The 25,004-nt window shown below is 50.2% G+C and overlaps 2 long non-coding RNA genes across 3 annotated transcripts in view; both read left to right on the top strand.

The window, feature by feature from the left end:
• The window catches only part of LOC114108233 (uncharacterized), a 70,789-nt gene extending 57,465 nt beyond the window's left edge, over positions 1 to 13,324 (top strand). The window contains exon 3 of the long non-coding RNA XR_003585447.2: positions 13,068 to 13,324. This is a non-coding gene — a long non-coding RNA (uncharacterized lncRNA). The remainder of the gene's footprint in view (positions 1 to 13,067) is intronic.
• A 9,551-nt stretch (positions 13,325 to 22,875) lies between these two features.
• LOC114108234 (uncharacterized) lies at positions 22,876 to 24,721 on the top strand. 2 transcript variants are annotated; one of them, XR_011708161.1, is made up of 3 exons: positions 22,876 to 22,955; positions 23,391 to 24,003; positions 24,219 to 24,721. It is a non-coding gene; the product is annotated as an uncharacterized lncRNA (long non-coding RNA). The 2 variants fall into 2 exon arrangements; XR_011708160.1 differs by lacking the exon at positions 22,876 to 22,955 and having other exon boundaries at positions 23,033 to 24,003.
• The last annotated feature ends 283 nt before the right edge of the window (positions 24,722 to 25,004 follow it).

Genomic DNA, 25,004 nt, shown 5'->3' on the forward strand with positions numbered 1-25,004 from the left:
TGGCAGACCCGTCCCTGGGGGCCTCCCCAGGGCTCCCTGGCTGCAGTGCTGGAGCGCTGGAGGGGGTCTCTGGTTCTGCTGCTGAGCATGCTCAGGGTACCCCCAGAGTCGCTGGGGCTGAGCTGCTTTACCCCGCGTGTGCGGATGCCGGGGGGGGGGAGACAGAGGTGGCCAGCCTGCGGGAGCCTCCAGCACACCACACACCACCCCCGGCACTCCCCGCTCCCAGGGCCGACCTGCACATTGTGGTAACGCAGCTTTATTAAAAATTACACTTTATTAAAAATTACGTTTGCATACTAAACGCAAAGGCAATAAGTACTCAGAAGCGGTCAGTCCTCAGTTGAGACTCTCAGTGCTCTCAGGTCTTCACGCTGACAGCATGCATCTGGCGCAGTCAACTTGTACCATATTGGTGGCCTGGAACCATCTATGAGGGCAGTGGTTACGCCGTGGAATCAGCAAATACTACAAATCAAAACACACGTAGTTGCCTTGTTTATTACCTAGACTTCAGGTGGTGGAGAAAATGTTCATAACTCAGAGTAAAATAAACAGCATTTTGTCTGTGGCACAACACACACACACACAAAATGAAAACGTATTTTTGTTTTTTTTGAAAATGTTTTATTTGTTCTTTTTGGTTATCATGACAGTAGAATGTATTCTGACATCTCATACATACATGGAGTGTAACTTCCCATTCTTGTGGTTGTGCATAATGTGGAGGTACACTGGTCACATGTTCATAATGAACACAGTAAAGTTCTGTCTGATTCATTCCACTGTCTTTCCCATTCCCATCTCCTCTCCCTTCCTTTCATTCCCCTTTGTCTTATCCAATGAGCTTCTATACCACCTCCCCTTTATTGTGTGTTAGCTTCTGCATATCAGTGAGAACATTCAGCCTTTGTTTTTTTTGGGGGGGGGGGAGATTGGCTTATTTTACTTAGAATGATATTCTCCAGTTTCACCCATTTATGGACAAATGCCATAATTTTATTCTTCTTTATGGCTAAATAATATTCCATTGTATATGTTTGCCACATTTTATTTATTAATTCATCTGTTGAAGGGAACCTAGCTGGGTTGGTTCCATTGCTTAGCTATTGTGAATTGAGCTCCCATAAACATTGATGTGGCTGTGTCACTGTAGTATGCTGATTTTAAGTCCTTTGGGTATATGCCTAGGAGTGGGATAACTGGGTCAAATGGTGGTTCCATTTCAAGTTTTCCGAGTCACCTACCTCCATTCTGCTCTCCAGAGTGTTGGCCCCAACTTGCAGTCCCACCAGCATGTATGATGAGTCTTTCCCCCACATCTTTGCTAACACTTATTGTTGCTTGCATTCTTGATAATTGCCATTCTGACTGGAGTGAGATGAAATCTCAGTGTAGTTTTAGTTTGCATTTCTCTAACCTCGAGAGGTCTTGAACATTTTTTCATGTGTTTGTTGTCCAGTCATATTTCTTTGAAGAAGCATTTTCTAGCATCCCAACCCCCACCTGAGCCAGCAGAGAAGCTGCTCAGTTGATCAACAGGCGTGAGCGGCGCGGTCCACAGACTTGTTGGTTCACCTTCATTTTACTCATTAACACAAACGGAGACAGTTGAACATCCTTAATCTGAGATCCAAACTCCAAAATGCTCCAGATCTGAGACTTCGAGTGCTGACATTTCCTCACCTGACCTCCCGTGTGGGTCAGAGTTGAAACGTGAGAACACCACACGTTTACTCACACCCCCAGGGGCACCACCCTCCCCACCCCCTTCAGCTGTGATGTGTCCTTTCCACACATTCACGTCCCCCACACAGACACGTGAAGGCCAGACCTGCTAACGGTGGGTCCCCACGATGCCCCTGGGGGGCTGGGACTTGTGTGCATGGTCACTCTGTGTCTTGCTTTTTCTCTGCTTGGTGACGTGGAGACATTACTGAAACTATTTAAAAAGCCGGGAGATGTCCCTAGAGGTGATGATGACGAGCACACAGGGGACATTTGTGTTAACTCCAGCACTTGGAGAATCTGGGCAGCAGAGTTAAGTGTGGAACAGCTTTTAGAAGAAGAAGACCTCCACACGCCACCTGAAGACACAGATAATAAACTCTTAGGGGTCTGCGCTGAAAGTGAGGGGCAGAAGTTAGCAAGAGATAGCTGCACAAAACTGATGATGGACATCACGACTGAGAACTGGAAAAGTGGATGGGTCAGAGCTCCCGCGGGCACATGGTACGCTGATTAGGAACCAGGCAGAGGTCCACCACAAGCTGAAAGCCAGGGGAACTGTGGATGCTGAGCAAACTGGTTGCAGAAGTTGAAGCACTGAATTTTTAAAGATGTGATCAAGTATCTGATCTGCTGCTTACAAAGCAGTGCATTGGTTGACGAGTTTGCCAAGGTCATTGCCTGTGAAAATCTGATGCCCAAAAACATCCAGAATGCTGGGGAAACCCCCCTTTTTGGTGCTTTGCCTCACAAAGGCACTGGCTCGTCTAGTGAGGGCCCCCACAGGAGCTGCCATGGACAGAGTGCCCGAGCTGGACGTGCTGATGCCACAGGCACACCTGAGCCGAGCAGGGTGTCATGAGGAGAAGCTCACGTCCCCACTGTTTTGATACCAGCTGACAAAAGCCTCGTTCACCAGGCACAACTTTTCTGGTTGGTTATGTTTTGTGCTGGCAGTCGCTGCTCCTGCAAGGGAGCTGGGCCACCAACAAGGGAGGGTCTTGTTGTTCCTTGACCACTGCTCTGCTCTGCTCCAGCTGATACTCAAGAAAACCTCTGGGCCACGACCTTCCCCCAAGCGTGACTTGACTCACTCAGCCCCGCGCACGGGTGCTCTAGATGGATGAAGGGTCCGTGCAAAACCACCCAGCCAGCAGCCGGCCAGCAGCGGGAGCAGAGGCGCTGGGTGGGTGGGTTTGAGAACTTCACCACGACAGAGGCCGGGGGCTCAGTGGCTGAGGACGGGCGGTGCCTGCCGGGCGCACACGCAGGCCCGCACTGTGTGCCGTGGCGAGGAGCAGCGAGGCGGTGAGTCCCGAGGACTCCATGTCCAGGGAGGAGGAGGCCTCGTGCCACCTCCTTGCACCAGAGTCCTCCGTGAGCTGGGAGAGGTGCAATGAGAGGCTTTCAACACAAGGGTCCAGCTCCCGATTGACGACGGTGAAGCAGCCCAAATGTTCCCAGTGGGCGGTCGAGATGGGAGTGAAGACGGAGATGACAGCGTCAACACTGTGGAGAGGGGCCCGGGTGGACGCGTGCGGTGGGCTCACTGAGGGGCCGGAGCCGTGCTTCGTGACACAGCGAGGAGCGTGTGAGCCTGTAAGCCAGAGAGCCTCCTAGACCCGCCCCATCCCAGAGCCTAGGCTGCTTCTCGCCCCAGGACCGCGGCCTGGGTGGCTCCCTTTCCATCAGCGCCCAGCAGCGGAGGCTGCGCTGCCCCAGTCTGTAGCCGCTGCTGCCCAACAGCAGAGCAGCCATGGGCCCTGCGCAAGTCACCTGCACAGTGCGTTTGTTCATGGGCAGCCACGTTCTCAGCTGCCCAGTGCTTCTGCGTAAGGGAGTAGAAGAGGGCCTATTGCCCACGGCTGCCACACAGATCCCTCAGGGACGTGGTGGTGCTGGGATGCCACACCTGTGCCCGCCGATGTGTCAAGGGACCCAACTTTGCTTCACGTTATAAAATTAGTAAAAATGTTGTGAGATTTTACCTTCAGGCTTTGTGTGCATCTGAAACACAAAGGAATTTCACGTTGAAACCTGAGACCCGTCCCCGGGAGTCCATCCCCAGGACAGCTCATCACGCACATGCAGGTATTCCAGAATTATAAAGAAATCCGAATCCCCGTGGTCCTAAGCACTTCAGGTAAGGGTTGTTCACCTTGGTCCCTAAACATCATGTCATTGTTACACTTCTCAGTCACAATCATAGGTTGGGTTTGAGTCAAACAAAACTCAATAGAAGCCTTCTGTGATAACCAGTTGACGACATGGATTTCACACAATTATTTTGTTATCTTGCTATTTTTTTTTAAGCCGTGTGTTATATATCCTTTAATAAAATTTCTACTACCCTTATGTCAATTGTGGACGCCAAATGCAAATTATATTTTTAGGATAGTCAACCATGGTTACCACGCCCCTCGCACTTCACAAAGCCCTGGTGGGATTTCTCCTAAATTGCATCTAGACCTGTCAGGAAGAACTGGGGTCCAGCAACTCGAACGCATGGATCATGTCACTGAGGCACATCTGAGTCTCAGGACTAGGAAGAAAATATTTTGAGACATTATTTTTAAATTCAAGGAAGTTGCAACCTCGGTTTGCCTGCCTGGCTTCTCCTGTGCCAATCTCCACTGTCCCCATTCAGAGATGCCATACTAGGGCCTAGCTGTGTCCCCACCTGTCCATACACTGAAGCCTGATCCCAAGGGGGCTGTTTTGGAGACAGCATTAATAGGAGACAATAAAGATTAAATGAGGTCCTAGAGGCAGATCCCTAACCCGACAGGAAATGAAGAAAACCCAGAGCTCTTTCTTTATCCTTGTGTGCACAGAGGAAAGACGTGGGAGGTCAAGTGAAGCCTCTATGAAACAGGAAGAGAGGTCTCCGGAGAAACTACGATCACCACAACTTTTTAATATTTTTTAAATTTTTTTTTTAGATATAGTTCGGAACAATACCTTTATCTTATTTATTTATTTTTATGTGGTGCTGAGGATCGAACCCAGCGCCTTGCACCTGCTAGGTGAGCACTCTACCACTAAACCACAACCCCAGCCCCGAATTGCCAGAACTTTAATCTTGGGTTTTAACCTCCAGAATTGGAGGATGTACTTGGTGTTGTGTAAGCACCCTTCTGTGGTGATCTGTTATAGCAGCCTGAGCAAGCCAAGACAGTCATCATCTGAAAAGTAGGAGCACAGTATCTGTACACAGATACTGATATACAGATGAGAGAAAGAGGAATAGGAGCTTGTCTTTGTTTGTTGCTATAACAAGATGCCTGAGGCTGGAACCTTATAAAGAAAAGTGGTTTATTTATCTCACAGTTTTGGTGGCTGAAAGTCTGAGATTAGGTGGCCCCATCTCTTTGGCCTCTGCTGGCTCATAACATGGGGGAGCCAAGGAAAGAGAAATGGTGGCCCAGAGAAGGTGCCAAACACAGGGGGTAGTCTCCTGGGGCAGTGCTCCAGGGACCACCAGGCCCCAGCTCCTACAGATCCTGCCTCCTGTCAACATCACCACACAGTGACCAAGCGCGAGCAGGTGGACCTTGGGGGACGTGCCCACACCACATCTGAGCCCCAGCAGAGGTCCCCTGCTCATAGTCACTGCCATCACTATGTGAGAGAGAGGAATGGCCACATTGGGCTATGCCAGGGGGCCGAAAACATGGGTCACGCGTCAGTCTTGCACACTCCAAATAAACTAAAGACAATACTATTTAACTGAAATGAGAGGTGATAGAAGACAACAACGGACAGAAGAGGAGAGGGCTGGCCAGGTACAGTGACAAAATGTACCTGGACCCAGATAAAACCATAACAAACTCTATGAAGCAGAAAGAATACAGTAATAGATCACAAGACACTGAAAATAAAAATTTAGCATAAAAATATAATGACAAAATCCAAACCCACTTGAAATTAACAACAACACAACAGAAACAACCAATTTTTAGGTCAAAGAGAACTGAAATTGCAGAGTATATGGAAAATAAGACTACTATAAAAACATGGCGTATGAGAACATATGTTATATGGCTAAAGCCATACCTGTCCACCAAATGAAATAAACTTATAAGAAATTAGGAAGAGACCAGCAAAACTGTCTTTAAGAAATCAGAAGTCAGAGGTAAATAAAGACAATAGCCAAAAGGAAAACATTAGAATACACTAGAACTAATAAGTAAATAAAGAGCCCCCAAACACAGAGAAATCACCGGATACTGTAATTGGACAAGAAGGTAGCAAGAATATACAGTATCAGAAATTAATTTTTATGCTGTACTAAGGATCGAACCCAGTGCCTCACGTGAGCTAGGCAAACGCTCTGCCAGTAAGCCCCAGCCCCAGCCCCTAATTTTAATTTTTTTAAATGAGAAAAGGAGTTTGATTTAGTCCATAGTTTGGGAGGCTAAAAGTCCAACCAGATTAGCGCTACCTCTCCTTTAAAAGGTCAAACTCATGATATTTTATATATTAACTTTCAAACCATGAGAGTAAATACCAAAGCACCCTATGGACTTCCAGAGCTGAACCGACAAAGGTTTCCAACGGATTTTCATGAAACTACCATGACATTGAAGCCACATCCTAAGAAAAGAATTTCATATCTGGCTTAGTAAACTGGAATCAATCCAAAGTTAAGTAATTTCATAAATTTATATAGTAGAATACCACACCGCTATGAAGAAGGAAAATGTTCAGAACTATTCTATGTGCATATGGAGAAATCTTCAAGGTGTATCATCAAAAAAGCAAGACTCAGAACAATGCATATAAATAATATGCATCATTTCAATACAAATATTCATCGACTTGTCAATGGAGTACTCAAGGAGGCAAGTGTTGGTGGTGGTAACTGACATCAGGACTAAGAGGAAGAATCAGGTTTTACTGTGCCTTCCTCTTTATACTTAACAAACTCTACAGGCTTGTGTTAGTGTGTTATTTTCATTTAATTGCTCATCAGATACTTGGCCACCAAGTAGAATTCACATAGTCAGTGAATTGTCCAGCCACCACTCTTGGGTTCCACCACTGGTCTAGAAGTTGGGGCCTGACATTTGTCTTACCCACGTGCTTTCACAGGACAGCAGGTCCTTCCTTCTTTAATAGATGGAATTTCCAGTGGAATCGTGGCTCAACATTCCATGGGAACTGGCCTGGCTCCAGGGTGGGGGGACAGAGCGTGTTGATGCAGTGCTCCTCAGAAACGCAGGGCTGCTTTTCCATGGTGAACTCCCACTTTTCTCTCTAGCTACTTGGAGAAGCTCGACTGCACTGCACATCAGCATCGCACACTCGCTGTTCTTCCTCCCATAGGCTGGGATTCCTTCAGCACTCACAGAGCACTCCAGAGTTTGAGGGTCCTGGTTCTGTGGCAGCCCTGCGGTTCCCGGTGACTTAGTGTGGCTGTTGGACTGCTCGCTGGCCGACCAGCACATGACAGGCACCTGGGAAAACGTGGGGGCTCAGCTCTCTTGCAGGGTGCCATGTCAGCAGATGCCACTTGTTAATAGTGGAGACCGCTCTGCTTTTCATGAGCAAAGGGGGTCTTGAGCTGTGGAATGAGAATTTCAGAGCCTGCAAGGTGCTGGTGCGGTGCTTTGACACATTGGATTGAATGATGTACAAGCCACAGGAATTCCAATATGCAGAAAGCACGAGAGACCCAGAGGTTATTGTGAAGGTCTGAGATTTATTTTCATTTAAAGATTTTGGGGACCCAGGTTGCCAGAGGCTCCCAGACCCGATGCTCACTTTTCTGTACTTTTAAAGGAAGATTTGTACACATGATCCTTGGATGTAGGATTCGCCCTGCCCTGCTGCACCTGCTTAGGTGACCATAGTCACCAGTGCAGAACTCAGATGCATATTATTTTGGGGGCATCTCAGACACATCCTAGAGCATTTACAAACGTGGTGAGAGAATAGCAGGAACTCTCTGGGAATCAGCCTGGGTGCTTCCCGTTCTAGCCCTGGCTAATGAGGTGCTAATGGGCTGTTATTAAGGGATACTGGGCCAAGGCCCTGGAGACAGGCTGGTAAACACCCTTTGAAGTGCCGCCTGGTTCTTTGAAGTGTGCTTCTAATGGGAAGATAAGCTCATTTCCTGTCTTAGACATCCTTAGTGTTGGGTCCAAGCCTACGCTAGGGGCCAGCTCTGCTTTCTCAGGTGGTGCTCAGGGAGGAAGTTGTCAGAGGGGTAGTCCCAGGTTTGATGTGGCTAACAGTGCCCATGTAGGGAGCCTCCAGATAGCTCATTGTTAACCTGCTAGGGTGACTTTTTAAATATGACGTCTTCCAAGAGGGAGCTAGAGATATAAGTGACAGCAGGGAGGATAAACCCAAAGGTCACTCTAACCCTCTCTCCTCTGGGACTTCCTCTCCCTCTGACTTCTCCAACACTAAATTAAGTGAGGCCCAAAACTGCCTTTTGCTATATATATATTTTAAGTCCCCAGTCCTGCCTGGGTGTGTTCCATAGTTTAGCTTTGCTTGACCTTTCAACCTTGGCTCCTACCTTCATTCCCAGCAATTTGTCCCTGTCCCACGGGCAATTGCAGCATGGTTCTGGACGCTCCTCTGAGTGATCTCTAGTGGAGCCTTCCTGGCATGGTTCTATCCTTCCTCTGTGTGCATGGAAGGCCCCTTCTGTCTGCTCCCTGCCCCTCGCCTAGGAACCTGTAAATGCTTTTCTAGTTTTGCTTCTGTTCAAATGTAGGCCCTCCTGCTGGGAGCTCCTTGGAGGTAAGGACTGTATTTTAGTCATTTCTGTTTCCTTAGTACAGAGCCTTATACACAGTAGGTGCTCAGCAAAGTTTGCCCAATGAGGGCTGAATGTGGAAGAGCCTGTGCTGAGGTGGTGAGGCCTCCCGTGGCTTCATCAACCCTGAGCTGCACAGACCAGGGGACAGCAGGAAGGGTCTCTGCAGACACTTGCAGTTACATGCAAAAAACTAGAGAGAAGTCCCTTGGGTGCCTGGGGACACACCGTTGGTGTCTTTCAATGGATAAGTTTTAAATCTTGAGTCATACGAATCTTATTTCTCAGGGTTTCCCCCCAAGATTATAAACACTTAGCTATGATCCTTAGTCCAAACGAGAATTCCAATTTGTAATCTAGTGGCTTGGAATTGTGGTCTTTCTTTATTGCTGTTATTTTTTTAATCAATTTTTGATGCTTTCAGTTAGATGACTCTCAAAATATCAACAAAATCTTTCCTTGGTGATGTCAAAAGCTTCTCCAAGAGGCCTGCCAGCCCTCCCTCTTTCCCCGTGACACTCCATTCCCCTGCTCAGGGACTGTCACTTTCTCATAAGTTCTCTCCCCCAGGGCCCAGGAAGAGACGCGAGTGACGGAGATGCTCAGTCAGTGCTGGGCACACAGGTCACTTAATCAGACTCACAGGCAGTGCGGAGATATATTGAAAGGGCGAGTGGCCATGTTGTTTAGGTGCTATATCTGCTGGAAATTCCGTGTTCTAAGGCAGCTCAAGCTGGACTGGGAGAATGTTCTGTGCGGTTCATGGGAGGGAGCCTCTGGGAGGGGAGGGAGCCCTGTTGGAGGAGGCGGTGGAAAGACAGCGAGTCCTCGAGGCGACTGTCTCCTGGCACTGCCGGGCACAGTGCAGGGCCGGGGTGGTTCCTGCCCTGAGTGACTCCCCAGCCTGGGCGCACAGAACTGCCACAGTCGGTGGGCTGGAGGGCGAGTTCAGATAAACTTCAAGAGAACACCTTTTTTTTTAATTTAAGTTCTAGCACTTTAAAAGCAACTCTAGTGAGGTTGAATCACGGGGTGGGTCTTTCTTTTCTGAAAGAAGAAAGACATTTCAATTTTATATTTGGTGGTTGAAAGGCCTGGGTCTTTTCGGCTCGCAGGGAGCATGGCTGCAGGGGACAGTTAGTTTTTCACTGTGGAGAGTGTGACATGAAGATGTAACATTGTAACTTTAAAAAAGCAAATTTTTTCTGTTGTTGGTTTTCTGTCTTCACAAAAACTCTTAGAGCTTTGCTGCATTTAGAAAGAAGAAGTAAAAATATCCGGCATCTTATTCACCATGGCCACAGAAGTGGAGACCTTGCTCTATGGACTGGGTGCTTCATCGTGTGCGAAGGCTAACAAAAAAATAGACCAGACAACAGAAAAGTAAACTGAGCAAACATTGCCCCTCGGGGGACAGGCTCGGCCTAGAGGGGCACAGAGTGAAAGTTTGCCAGTTTATTGAAAGATGTGAGCTCTGCTTGTGGCCTGAGAGTGAAGGGAGGTGCCGTCTAGGCCCGGGGGCTGGGTGTCCACCTCCCTGCTCCTTCCCAGGACAGGATTGTCCTCCGCCGCGCCTCCACCCCTCAGCCGTTTAGTGAAGACCTGCTGGCTGAATGAATTTTCAGCCGTTTGGATTATGTTTGTGTTAATCGTCTGAAGATGTCACCAGCCACCGTCGGTGTGAGCACGGCAGTGAAGGCATCATCCTTCAGAAAGGTTGATCCAGACGTGGGAGGTGTTGAGTGAGGCCTCACCTACTGCCGACCTGCAGCGGGGCTGTGGTCCAGCAAGACGGGACCCAGGACGGGACCCAGGATGGGACCCAGGACAGAGTCCCACAGGACAATCGGGCTGGCCCTCAGATGGCCCCCTCTGGGGGGCATTGCCTGCATGGCCTCAGCTGGCCAGCTCTCCAGCCGGGTCTCCCGGGGCCTCAGCGCCCTGGCTCCTGACACGTGAGAGCAGCAGCAGGCCGTTGAGGGTGCAGCGAGAGTGAGCGGCTACCCGGAGCAGCGCACCGTCAGCTCGGTGGCCCAACGATGCAGTGGAGGGCACGGTGCCTTTCTCTCCCTTGTTCAGTCTTTCTTCTTCTGCGTCTTTGTTCTTCTCAGATGGAGTCTCTGCCGCTGTCCCAGTCGATCAGTCCCCTGGTGTAGATGGTCCACTGTGTGCACAGGAACTCGCAGTGGTCAGCCCGGCACCGCCCTCCGCACGCACTCCACGGCATCCACAGCAGTCTGCCTGTCCCTCAGCTCTGGGTCTGCTCGGCCCGGGGCCTGGGGCTCCCCAAGGGCATCCGCTCACCCAGGCTGGCTGGCCCTCCTCACTCCCGCCTGGCCCTCCTCACTCCTCTCCGGCTCTGAGTCTGCGTTCCTTTCCAACAGCGCTGCTCCACGAAGCTCGCTGCTCCCCGTCCTGTGTCCTCAGTATCCTGTGTCCATCCTGGGAGGCTGCACAGGGGGCAGAAGGAGCATCAGCTCGGGTGGTGGCAGGAGGAGAGAGATCTGGCTGGTTCCTCCCCCCACCCACCTGTTCTGCGTGCCGGTGACAAGGGGGGACAGTGACAGGACTGGAAGATTTCTGGTTCCCAGATATGTCCTAATATCCCCTGGACGACCTGTGCCCCCAGGCTGGGCTGTGGCCTGACTTCTATGTGGTGACAAACGGCTGGCAGTCGCTGGCACACACCCCACCGCCCTCTTCTACAAGGGTCCTCTGCCGTCCTCGGCCTGCTGGCTCCAAGCCTCCTGGTCCTCCTGGTCCTCAGACGGGCCAGGGCCTGTCTCCCCCACAGCCTTGGCTGGTGGCCTCCCTGGGTCCTGCTGGGCTGGGTGGCTCCTGTCCTCTCGTTAACCAGGACGCACTGTCACTGGGCCCCTGGCTGTGCAGGGTCTGTTTAGGGTCTCTCTCTACTGGGGTCAGGTCTGTGGCAGCAGAACACACACCCTTCACTTGTGTGTCCCCTGTGTCCCAAGGTGTGCCAAGCAGCACCAGCCGAGGTTATCTGAGGCGCTCTCCGCTGGCCTGGTGGGTGCGCGGTGGGCATGGAGGCAGAGCTGGCCTTCCTCTTCCCTCACAGGCCTGCCTCGCAGGGGCAGATCACCGCGCCTCTGCAGTGTGCCCTCTGATGGCAGGTGACTCTTTCCAGCTTGTGTTCTTGGTAGCTTCTGTGTTGTGACGGCGCCACGTGCCTGGGGCACGAGGCCCGGCTCCTCCAGAGCACCTTCACATGGTGGACCTTCACAACAGGAGACCACGCCTACGGGTGCCTGGAACACGTCGGCCAGGCAGCGGGCTTCTCACAGGGGGATCCTGAGGCCCGAATCACCGCCTCCCTGAGAAGGCCACAGCCCCCAGCTCCTGACGGGCCAGCGCCTCCCTCCCGGGCCTGGGCTTCCTTCTGGAGAGGCTGCTTGCCCTTGGGAAATTCAGTCCTGCTTCTCAACAAACCGACATTTCATTTTCTTGGACAGAGAATGAAGAGCAGGACTTTGTTCGAGTTTATTTTCCTCTTTCCCCTTTGTTTCTAAAAATGAATATTAAATATGCAGTTTAAATTGTTTTTAAAATTTGCAGTTTTGAGCAACGTGTATTCAAGACTGAATGGTGCTATTGGGTGGGGAGAGAAGTCGGGTTCAGGAACCATCCGGAAGGTTTGGGATGTGGTGGTTGCCTGCTCATCTGCCCCTGCCCTTCCACATGAATCCGCGAGCTCTAGAATTCCGCTCTAGAATCAGTGTCAGTTCAGGTGTTGGTGTCATTACTCTGGTAAACATCACAGCCTCAGACTGAAATGTCGGCATCGGCTTCTTTGGGTATTTAGGAGAATCATTGATTCATATTGAGCATTTTGTAGAAAATCACCTATTTTAATTAAAAATTCTCAAATGTTACTTTGTCCTGAAAATTGCTGAACCTGTTCTTCCAGTAACAGTCGTTCAAACAAAATAGTTCAAATGAAAGTGATGTAATTGGAAGTTTAAGAAAAGATTGCTAACTTAGAAAAGTGTGTTTTAAATATATGAACTAGAGACAAACGCTGAGGGTATTATGTATTTTATTCTGAAAGGGCTATAAGATTTTAAAAGAAAGTGTTTCAGTTTCATTTCATAATTAATATCTTTCTAGTATCTACGGAACACCGGCTTCCCCTTGCTGAGGACAGCCCCTGGGGTCCTGTGTTCTAATGGTCATCTCTGGTGTGTGGTCCGCTTCTCGCCCCTTCTTAAGCCTCAGCAGGGGAAGAGAACGTGACCTGATCCTGTGACTATGGTTAGATATCAACAAGGACCCATTTTCTGCTGTCACTTACAGAAATTAAGAGGCGGGTTTTTCTGGGGAGCTGGGGTCTGGTGGAGGGGAGTGCCGGAGGAGCTGGGGGGCTGGAGCCCCGGGTCACGTTTCAGTCCCAGGAGGCTGGTGTCTGAAGGCATCAGGAAGCCAGGCGGACTCCCGATGAAAGATGATGAAGACGAGCCCTAAACAGGGCTTCCTGTTTGCTCAAACCCCCACCCAGGAGAAAATCGCTCCCAGGCCCGCACTCTCTACTTATGTATTCTCTTTTCAGATTGTCACCAGACGGCTCAGTTTGCTCCTGGCATCTCAGTCACAGCTGAAAAGGAGAAAGTCAGAGAACGCAGTGGACCCTCAAAAGGACTCTGAGAGGGGACAGACCTCGGGAGCTGACCTCTGCTGCTCCACCCTCTCTCTAGAAAGCGTGCTACCCCCTGCATCCTGTGCTCTGTCCTCGCTCTGGGGACAGGTTTGTCTGGGTGGCTGTGAGGAATCTAAAAGGAAACGTGGCTCTGTCCCTGGACTCCTGCTTCCCAGGTGGGTGGCCAGAGGGCACGGAGGTGCAAACGTGGGTCGCAAGGGCAGCCGCTCCGAGGGAGAGTACGTGTCCCCTCCAAGTGAGCACTCGCCGTGTCTTATGGGTGTTTTAGATATTAAGGAGCAGACGGAAGAGGAAGAAGGACAGGAAGGTCTTCACACATCCCTAGGAATCTCCAAACCTCGCTGGGCCAGCCGTTAAAACACAAGCAGAACACGAAAGAGTTCCCAGCTTTTATGCAAGAAAAGGTTGATTTACAGAGTTGGGTGAAATGGCACCAAACTATTGGGTTATTACTGCTTTTTTCTTCTATTCCTTATATTACAGACCTTAGGACATGTGATTAAAAAATGTTTAAAAAGGAAAATAGTAAGGCTTGACACCCAGAATAATTGATTTTTAGAACTGATAGGTGGAATTATGAGAAATGAGAGACTTAAATTATTAAAATAAGTGTAAATTCTGTGATCAATGCAAATAATTTCAACACTATCAGTGCCGAAGGCTCACCTGCGTGGAACCTTCCCTGACCTCTGCTCCCCTGTGTCCTTAGCCATGTCTGGGAACTGGCCGGGGACACGGGAGGATGCCATTCACAGAGTGAGAGACTGGGTAAAGCCATCCCCCAGAGTGACTCCAGGCCCCTGGTTGGACTTCCCTCTGAAGCACCTGCTCCTTCCTCCTTGCTCTGCACAGTCTCCTGCCTTCCTTTCTTTTCCCTCTCTCATTCCCACCTCTGTTCCCCCCTTGGTTTTTAACCCTTCCTTCACTTTCTCATAACTCACCCCTGGGTCTGTGGATCGTCTTGTCGGGTGACGCACTGAAAACCTCTGCTGCTGCTGTTCTCAGAATCTAAGGCGTGGGACTCGGAAGGTCCCCGATTCACAGTCTGATGCAGATATGAACAGGTGAGATGCAGGAACTCGGTCTGAGTAAATGTCACTGAACTGTGACACAACTCTTCTCCACGGAAGAAGACAAAAGGGTACGAAGGAATGACATTGATTGTACACACACTCATGCATGCACGTGTGGACACACACACACACACACACACACACACCTGTTTTTCCCTTAGTGAGGACCCCATGTTTAGTCATGTTGGAAAGAAGCCCAGCACACCTCAGTTCTTTTCCATCAATTTGGGTCGACCTACAGTGGCAGAATGTTCTGAAGTCTTAGCTACTGAGAGGTTCATGTGTTCTCTCAAGAAGTCTCTGAATTGGGGATGAGTATCTAGAATATAGAAAGAACTGAAAAATCAAACAATTATTAACTCCCAATTATTAAATGGGAGTATAAATTCCTCAAAACAAGAAATACAAATGAGCAACAAATATATGAAAAGGTGTTTACCATAATTAGCAATTAGGGAAAAGCAATTCAAAACCGTGCTGAGATTTCATCTCACACCAGTCAGAATGGCAGTCATTAAGAAAAGAAAAATGCTGGAGAGGACGTGGAGACAAAGGAGCACTGTCACACTGCTGGTGGGACTGTCAGTCCATACAGCCATCATGGAAATCCGCATGGGGTTCCTCAGAAGTCTAGGCATAGAACCACCATGGACCCAGCTGTCCTGCTCCTCAGTATTTATCCTGAAGAGTCGAAGTCTCAGTGATTCGTCACACCCCTGTTTACAGCAGCTCAATGCACAAGGACCCACCATGGGGCAAGCCTAGGTGTCCACCAGTGGATGAATCCATTAAGAAAGTGTGGCCTATATACACAGTGGAGTTTTACTCAGTCAAAAAGAATTAAACATCATTTGCATGGAAAATGGATGGAACTTGAGAACATTATGTTAAGCTAAATAAAACCCAAATTCAGAAGTTCTTTTTTTTTTGTACCAGGGATTGAACCCAGGGGTGCTTAACCACTGAGCACATCCCTAGCCCTTTTTAATTTTGTATTTTGACAGAGTCTCACCAAGTTGCTGAGACTGGCCTTGAACTTGAGATCCTCCTGCCGTAGCTCCTGAGTTGCTGGGGTTCAGGTGTGTGTCACCGTGTCTAGCAGGTCATATGTTTTCCCTCCTGTGTGGACGCTAGAGAGGAAAAAGGAAAAGAAAGCTGGGGATCTCATGAAAATGGAAGGGAGATCTGAGAAGGAACCAGGGAGTGGGGGGGGGGAAGTGATGGGAAGGGAGGTTGGCCAGGTGATGTTGTTCTATTGTGTCATATACACATGTGTGACAACAAATCTTACTATATGCACAACTATAATGCACCCATAAAAATGTTACCAATCCCTGAAAACAACAATGACAAAGAAGTCTCTGTATTGGGCAGGAAAGTAGCTCCGTGGTCATGGTGGAACTCCTGCCCAGCAGGCACAGGCTCTGGACTCAATCCTTACTACTGGGAAAAAACAAAAACAGAGCTCTCTGCGGAACACAGCACTGTCTTTACAGTTTGGAGTGTTGGTGGGACTGGGTCATGATCAATTAGGCCCTTGAACTGGATGCTCTGAGGGGCTCCCTGTCCTTTGAAATGCTCAGACTCGTTATCTTCAAAAAGAAGCAGGATCAGGAGGAAGCCAGGCCGCAAGTGCAGAGTAACAATTCCACCTGGAATCAAGCTCCGTGTGGCTGTAGGTGCACTTCAAGAGAGGGATTGCCTTGAACAGACAGAGAAAACTCATACTGCTCTCTTTATCCTCTTAGTGCTCCCAAAGCCTTGTTGGACCGCTGATTACAGAACAACTTGGCATGCGTCAGTTGAGGTCCATCATCTCAAATCATGAAAACACTTAGACTCAGGATCCAGAATGAAACTGTCTGGCGGAGTGAGCGTCAGCACCTGACCCTCACCGTCAGCTCAAGGATGTGGTCAGTGTGGAATCCTGTGACCATCGATCTCCCTTCTGGCCATCTGAGTAGTTTACCTAAGAAAAGCACAAGGATGTTTTTTGATCAGACAGTCAGCAGCACCTACTGCAGGTTCATTAGGGGACATGTGTCCAACCTACCTCTGCCATCTCCCTGGGCTGCTTAGGAGACAAGGAAGGAGGGGTATCGCATCCTTAGAACATAGCTAAGCTTTCGGCTAGTTTCTGTGTACTGGAGTCCACGTCTACCTTTACTTAAAAAAATTGTGCTGCTGAAATTATTTAAAAATTCACCATGGTGAATGAAAGTTTGATACTATGGCAAATGTTCATTCATATAAGCTGAGACAAGAAGACTATAAAACCAGAAGATAGAATGAAACGAGTTCTGTAAACCCATGACAAGCAAAGCAAACCAAGGCAAGAATCCCCAGAAAGGCAAAAGCGCTATCTATGGTCTGTGTGTGTGCACATGTGTGCCCTAACCCTACCTTCCCCCAAAATCCAGCCCAAATGTGAACTATTTGCTCTGCTCTGTCTGGCTCAGTGCATAAAGGCTACAGGAAGAGAGTGTACTTATTGCTCAAGATAATGATAATTTATATTAAAAACTAAATGCAGGCATGTGAGCAGGAAGGGGAAATTGCGTCATTAATTACCTGGTTATCTTATCGGGCTGGAGTTCTGGGTTTTCTGGAATGCAGAGCGGCTGCAGGAGCCTTGCTGAGGGCTCAGGAGGCAGCCAGTGCAGTGGGGCTGCAGCCCCTTGGCTCTGCATTCTGCCGGGAGCAGCCCCGCCCCAGGCCCTGCGCACACCCTCTGTCCAGAGCCTGGTTCCAAACTTCCTCAGGGAGGCCGACTCCTGAGATCTGGAGGGGACCTAGGAAGAGGTGCTGCTGGTTGCAGTGGTTTCCCTCTGGGGAAGAATGGACAGTTCCAGAGCCCTTCGTCCAGCCCACCAGGCTGCTCAGTGCCCCTTGCCGGCCAGACTCTCTTGTCTTGTCCTTTGCAGAAATAAGCTATAGAAGTATGTAATTCTGGTGAAATATGACTTTATGTTGGAAAAGGAAAGCAAATAACAAGAACACAAGGTGCGGTGTGTGCAACCATGCATTCCATATCGAAAATATTTTTATTCCTTTCAACTAGGACAAAATAAATTCATTGTATGGAAAATGTTTATTTTTCTAATTTAAGTGCAGATTCGGATCTTAATTCTGTTATTATTTTGTTTTTCCTGGAATGTCTATGCTCAGAACCCAATTTCTGTTTCTTGATCTTCTAAAGACAAGCACATGTGTGGCAAATGTGTCTACATGACTTGTTACAGGGATTCACACCTATGCCTTCGTTTCATCACATGAAACCCTGTGGCACAGGTTGGGCACAGGAGGAGCGTAGAGAGTCAAACGAGCGGAAACAGGCTAGGCCACTTGACCACCAACAACACCGCTGTAGGTGGCCTGGCTCCTGACCTGGTGGCCTGAGGCTGAGCGGGCCGGCTCCTGCTTCCCCCACCCTGTATCTCAGCCCCTGTGTGGCCACCTGCATTCTTCTCCCCTCTCCCAGTAGTGTCATGTTTGGTGGCAACTGAGGAACCTCTTTTTATAAACCGTGAGGGGTTCCTTCTTTTCCCAGCCCCTTCTTCAGACACCAAGTAGAGGCCCAGGCGCCAAAGCAGACCCCCGGCTTCAGGCCAGCGCTCTTTCTGCTCCACTAATTGACATCATTGTCACCAAGAGAAACAGACGTTCTGTCTTAAAACACAACTAATCATAGCTGCTTCCGACCCCAAGGGAGGGGAGCGCTTCCTGCTGGAGGTGAGACCTTACATTAGACAACTTCCTGTTGTCTCCTTGGGTGACAGGTCAGGCACTCTCCCTCCCCGGTGTGTGGTGGTGCCGGGAGGTCTGGGCAGCGAGACCCGAGGCAGAGGGGCACTAGGGAATCACCACCCGAGAGGCCATGGGTTGGGCGAGAGGAAGTGTCATAACCGCTATGAATTTGAAGGCCACCACGCCACCGGTGCTGAGTGTCTCCAGGGGCTGCACAGGAAGTGAAGAGAGGGACCGCTGCTACCTCTTCTCTGCATCAGAGGAGTGGAATACAGGTGGCTGGAGGTGAAAGTCCAGATCTCAGCAGCTACAAGAAAACTGGCGTAGGCCATGTAGCATAGGCCACATGGACCTGCACAGAATTTACTAAAGGCAGCATCTTTCTGATAGGATGTGCATTTGCCAACATGATGGGAACACCAAAGTTTATGGCCACATCAGTTGACTTTTTCCTTACAAGAAGAGAGGCAAGAAACGATTCCTGATTACTCTTGCAGAACCTGAGCAGAGGCCATGGCCAATCAATGATCTGTTCATCAGTTTTCTATCACCGTGACCGAATGCCTGGGGGAAATCAACTTAAAAGAGGAAGGGATTATTTTGGCTCATGATGTCAGAGCTTTCAATCCTAGATTGCGTGGCCCTGTTGTTGCTTTGACCCGGTGGCAGGGCAGCATATCATGTCAGAGCATGGTCCCAGAAGGCTGCTCACCTCTCGGTGCCCAAGAAGGAGAGACAGAGGAAGAGAGAGGAGACAGAGGAGCCAGGGTCCTAACATCCCCTTTAATGGCATGCCCCCCAGGACCTAACTTCCTCCCGCTAAGCCACACCTCCTAAAGGCTGCGTTACCTCCCAACAGCACCAGAGGTTGGCCACTAGGTCTTCAGCACACAGGCCACTGGGGGCCCCTTAAGATCCAAACCATAACGGTATCCTCAAAGGCTGATGGATTTAGGGACTTTAGAAATGGGAACTTTAAGTGTCTGCTGTTTCAGCCCCAGGACCCCTTCCTCCTTCTCACTGCTTTTGCAATAAGGGAAACTGAGACCTGGAGATACTGTCTGGTGCAGCCAAGGTCAAACAGCTGGGAGTGGCCACAGGCACAGGGTTAGGGTTTGGCTGGGCTCGGAGCCCACAGTCACGGGTGCTAGCCCCTGATGTATTTCCTCATTCTGTTCACCTTCTCGAACCTCAGTTCTCTCCTGTAAAGTGGGGAAAGTAAAACCACATCTCCCAGAGATATTTAAGGATCAGATGAGTTCATGTGGGTTTGAAACCATAAAGGAACGTTAACACCTTTTACTGGTATTCTTAAAGAAGGCTATGTTGGTGCCAGCAATTGGGTTATTTTGGCTTTTTTGAACAATTCACAGAGCTGTAGCAGTGGCATAATTGAGGTGACTTTGCTGTTGGGTGTGGGCAGCCACAGGTATGGACCAGCAGGGACAAGCAGGCTTCTCAGATGGGGTCCGCTGTGTTCTTGGCAGACTTCTAAATAATACATCGGTTTACTTATTTTTTTCCCTGCAGGAATTAAAATAAGATACAACATTTCTCACTTTTTCTCATGGAAGCCAGGATACATCTAAGTAAATCAAGAAATTCAAACACGTCATCTGTTTTGGCTGGAAGCAAACTCCTGTTATGCTTTCCTGTGCCTCTGACGATCACTTTGCAGGCACTCCTGGTAGGCAGGCTGAGGAAGGCAGGTCCCTGGGTGCTCCCCGGCGGTGTGGGGCCTGGCCCAGCCCTGTTTCCTCCCTCTTCCCTTGTCACTGTAGCTGAAGGGGACCCAGGAGAGCTGATCCTGGGGTAGAGGGAGGAGAAAGCGGGGGTGTGAGTCAGCCCGGCCCCTTCCTACGAGAAAAGGTATCAGGTCATTTTTACCTTTCTAAGCATTTTTTCAGGCCTGTCATATCAAGGCTCCCCCCTCCCTCCCAGCCTCTGTCACATCTTGGCTATTATGGCACCTTTCCAGTGTGGTAAGTTCTTAAAACATGAAACGTTTCATCAACGGATGCAGAAACACACAAAGCTGCGCTTGTTAATGGGGGTTCCGCGTGATGTTCTGATGGACGACTACCTTGTGTAATCGGGAACCTTATCTGGCTCCTCAAAGTCTGTCTTGTCTTGCATATTATGAGATGGAAAACACATGATCTCTATCTACAGTGACCCTCTGTGCAATCTATAGTCACCCCCTTGTGCAACCCTGCTGTGCTATTTATAGTCACCCTACTGCTCATACCTAGCTGGAACTCGGGGCTCCCTGATCAACCCTCTTAGTACTTTTGTAACCCTAACCCTAACCCTAGCCCTAACTAGAGGAGTTATTTATAATGGTCAGGCTTCGAATTTCATCTTAAGTTGGGTTTTCCATTTTCAAGCTTTTATAGCTTCCAATCTTTCTAAGCCTGCATATTTTAATGAAAGGAAATTTCTTCTGTGAGAATGACATTCTCCAGACACATCCAGCTCCAGGGCCCGAAGAGAATGCAGTCTGTTTTACACCTCGGAGCCCTGAGCACCCCCAGGGTCCAGGAGTGGTGGGGAGATGGACTTTTTGACTCTCATGGACAAGAAGCTGCCCAGGCGGAGGAGGGGGCAGGTGCTGGAGGCAGGTGCCCATCAGTGGCTCCCAGGGGTCAGTGTGGCATGAAGCTGGACACTGCTGGACAGTCTGGTCATTAGTTTGGAACAGCTGAAGGACAGATGACTAGTCCTCACAACTCTGCTGGATTCCAGGGGGTGAGAGACCCCAGATCTCCCAGGCAGCTGGTCAACCCTTTCCTTCCTCATCTCTCCGAAGCTTAGAAAGAAAAGAAACACAATCAAAACAATTTCAAAGCACCGTGAGAAAGAGGAAGTTCAGGTGGTACAGTTTCAGAACGTAGTATCAGGCCTTAATTGGTATGTAAATTCCAATCATTGCCATCTTAACTCCAGCCCTTCCCTCTGCCCACCCCGACTTTGAAATTAGCAGATTGTAACTCGGGAGCTCCTCCTGTCGAGGTGGGGCAGCGCGGCATTAGGGATCCCAGCCGGTGACGGCCTGCCCAGGTGTGCTTGCTCGCAGGGTTGGCAGCAGGCCCTTCCGCAGAGGTCACGCTGGCCTTGCTGAGCTGCTCTGAGCACGTTTTGATTCCTGTGGCACCTGGTGTTTCTAACTGTGCCCGGGTTGGTTCTTCTGTTTTCATTTCCTTTTACAACAGAGCTTTCCAGCTCCTGAGGGAACCAGGCACAGAGGCGGAGAGGTGAAGCCCCCGCAGGGACCCCTCTGGGCGTGAAGAGCCCCAGCACGGGGGCCCCTCTGGGTGCGAAGAGCAGCAGGGAGTCCATCTCCACTCGCTGACTCCATCTTCCCAGTAAGGGAATAACACCAAGATGGGAGGGAGTCGCAGACTTGCTGCAGGGTGAAGGGCGGCTCGGCAGGGGCACTGCCGTGGGTCCCACGAGGAGGGTGGGCTGGAGGCAGCACCGGGCCTCAGACGGGCCACTTCCTCCTTCCTGCTTAGCTGGGCCCTGCAGACCTGCGGTGACACCCCAAGGACCTGGGATCAAATGACAGCTCTGCTGAAGGGTTAAGAGCAACTCTATCCTCTTGGCCCAGGCTTTGGAATTTTCATTAAAATGACCCAAGGAATGGTGAGAGGGATTCAGGCCACGGGGTCCCGTCGCCATGCTAAGACCACCAGAGGTCTCCTGAGAAAAGGCCTTCTCCCTGCCTTCCTCACGCAGAGTTGTCTTCGAGGTGTGGGAGAGTGAGGAGCGGAAGAGTCTTGGGCAGGCAGAGGAGGCAGGACGGCACCGGAGGCTGGCCTCCTTCCACCTGGAGCCTCTGATCCCGACTTCCCCTCTCACCTGCCGGCTTGTGGGCAGGTGCTGGTGCTCCCTCTGCACTTCCTGACGGGTTGTGGGGAAGAGTCCATGTGCACCCAGGGCTGGCCTGGCAGAGCCTGCAGTCCATCACAGGCGGGCAGGTGGGCTGCAGGACTGAGGCTTAAAATGGTGGACTAGAGACAGGGAAGAAGCCTCAGAGATCTAAGGACACTCCCAGTGGGAGGACTCAGAGACAACTAAATCCAGTGGGGGCTACCAAGATTTTCTGAAAAGAAAATAGATTTTATTTTTTGAGCGATTCTAACATCTCTGGAGTACTGGGGTGGACTTAGCCAAGGGAGAGAAACTCACGGGAAAGTCCCGTGGGTCACTGATAGATCAATGGACACCGTCCAGGAGAGAGAATCGGAACAGAGCCAGTCAGCAGGGCCCTGCCGGGGAAGCCACACGGATGGATCTTGGGCGGCTTTGTTCATGCCCAGCAAGGGTGGATCTCCACAGACGCCGGGTCTAGAATCCCTCGTGCCCAGTTCTCAGATCAGAAGGGTCCAGCTTTAGCATGGGAAGGGTCTTCGTCTCCCCTCGGGCTGGAGGGGGAGGAGGGGAGAACCTGTCTTGATGCTCGTGATTGCAGTGCCAGCAGTTCACTCTGGCCCTCCAGATCCTGAAGGACTGCAGGCTGCCAGTGTGGGCATGGTCACTGTGGTCATTACGATGGCTACTGACCACAGGATGACCTCTGCACTAGACAATGACAAGACGCACCCACGTTCTTCCTGGCTTGGGAGACCAACAAGGCCAGCACCTCTCTGATGGCTGAGGCTCTAAAATACGAGGAGAGCTCAGGGCTGCAGAGGCCAGGGTTTCAGCTCCGTGCACCAGAAAGCCAGAGGAAGCCTTTGGTAGAACGGGAGAGCACAGGGACAGAGGTGGGCAGGGAGAGGCCAGAGTCAGGAGCCTCAAATTACCCACAGGTTCTGTGAAACATGTTTCTTACAAACAATTTCCCTTTTGCTAAGGTCTGTAGGTTACTTCATCTGCACAGGGAGCCTGGACTGAGGAACATCAGCAAAGCCATGGCTTGGACAGAGAAGATGTAACCGAGACAGAATGAGCGATGGTGAGCGTTGGTTACTAACAAGGGGACCGGGGGAAGATGGCTTATGGGTCACTCCTGCCTAAAGCAGAGCTCCCCAGTCTGCACGGAGACGGTTTCGTCTCCAGTTGCAAACCACACTGGCCAGACGCGTGTCCGTTCTGCAGGTCTCACTTGGTGTCTGTCCCTCCCAGGGAATGCTAAACGGCGTCTGGCCCCACGTCCCAGGCAGGTCTGCTGCTGTTCTGAGTCTCTGCTCTGCCCCTTTCAGTTCTGCAGGCTGAGCCCAAGGGCGTGTCTGCCCTTTTCTGTAGTAGATGGCACATTGGTGACACCCAGGCAAGTACAAGCTGTTCAACCTCCCCTTGGTAACATCACTGGGCTTCCCTTGTCACTTTACCATACTCTGGTATATTTCCAACTCTCTTAGCCACTAAGTAGCACTGTCCTCCATCACAGGAAGTCACCTGCAAGCCCAGCCAGAGACAAGTGTGGGCAGGTTCTGGATTCAGTAGGATTCTGTGCTGCTGTCAAGTCCAAGGATTCACAGTAGGTTTGTCTTGGGAAGTCCCCTTGGTGAGCACTCCACAACCCGCTGCAGGAGTTGTGTCTGCTGGGCATCATGACAGGCAGCAAGGACACCCTGCAGGGACCCTATATTGGCATCATGGCAGAGGGCAAATGGCACTGAAGCAAAGAGAAGCAGGGGGCAAGAGCACACTCGGTGATTTAGTGCATCCAAGACAGTTTTTCAAAAGCATTGACACGTGTGACGAGGCTTGATTTAATCAGATGAGAGGAGGGAGAGAGAGGAAGAAAGTGTTTTAGAAAAAACGCAGCCGGGCCCAGGTGGGCAAAGGCCCGCCGTCTCTCAGGCCCACCTCATCTCCTTACTCCCCGACCTCTTGGTTCCATTCACAAGCACCCGTGACCACCTCAGGCACTGTCTGCATCCTGGGGGTCGGCCCCCACCCCTGCCCCACCGGGTGTGCCGGGCTACTGCTTCCTGGCTCCATGCACTTGCTGCCAACCCAGCTCTGAGGTGCCTAAGGAGAAGAGGCGCATGCAGCAGGTGAGGAGGCAGGAGCAGGAGACAGAGGCAGAGGGTCCACACCCGGCCGGGGCCTGGTTAAGGCTGGAGCCTGCTTAAGGCTGGCGTGGTGCGTGGAGAGCGGAGGGTGGGTCTGGGATGGTGGCAGTGGAGGGACCCCGGAACTGGTTTTACCAGGCCCCTTTGATGAGTTCAGGTGGCCGTCTTGTTTTTGCTCTTTTTTCCTGTCCTAACAGCAGAAGATTCAGATCTGAGTTTCTGGAAGCGACGACGATGAGAGTGGAGCACGTCTCCTGGTGTGTCTTTACTACTCGCCAGCTGGGCACTGAGAAGGCGGGAGACTTGGGTTTTCCTATCACATGATCCACTGCCTTTGGGGGCCCACCCCAGCTGGGTGCCTTCAGGAGGACTGTCCGGCCGTCAGCCTTCAGAGAACCTGCACTCTGTGCAAGATCAGAATTCATCTCTGAGAAGCACTAAATCTACGAGGCTGTTCCAAACCTTTCTCGTCTATGTTCTCTTCACAAATAGCTGAGTAGGTTGTTCCCGAACCTGCATGACAGAGGCAGCATGTTGGGTCAGTTCAGGAACTTGACTCCTCTGTCCAAGGAGAAGCTGGCTGGACCTAATCAATCCGGGTCCTTCTTGCTTTCTTCAGCGTCTGTACTTTGTTGTTCTATCTATGGCTTTCTTTCTTTCTTTCTTTTTTAAGCTGCTAATAAAAGTTTGGTAACTGTTTCACAGGAACTATTTTCATTTGTAAGCATGGTTTTAAGAGTAAAATATGGGACCCCTGCAGTCCTGCTATAATTTTTATTATATTGCAAATGATACAAGAGGCCAACTAAAGTTTTTTTTTTTCTAGTGGTAATATTAAAATGATTTTTCTTCATAGACAAATTCTAAAGGAGGAATATTTATGTTCTAAGATGGTTTTGAATTCTGGGGCAGTCACATTGCTGAAACAAGCTAAAAAAAAAATCCCCCCAGGCAGGAAGCCAACTCTGGAAGCGGAACCTGCT

Source organism: Marmota flaviventris, chromosome 7 (assembly GCF_047511675.1).
Source record: "Marmota flaviventris isolate mMarFla1 chromosome 7, mMarFla1.hap1, whole genome shotgun sequence".
In the NCBI taxonomy this organism is placed as follows: Eukaryota; Metazoa; Chordata; class Mammalia; order Rodentia; family Sciuridae; genus Marmota; species Marmota flaviventris.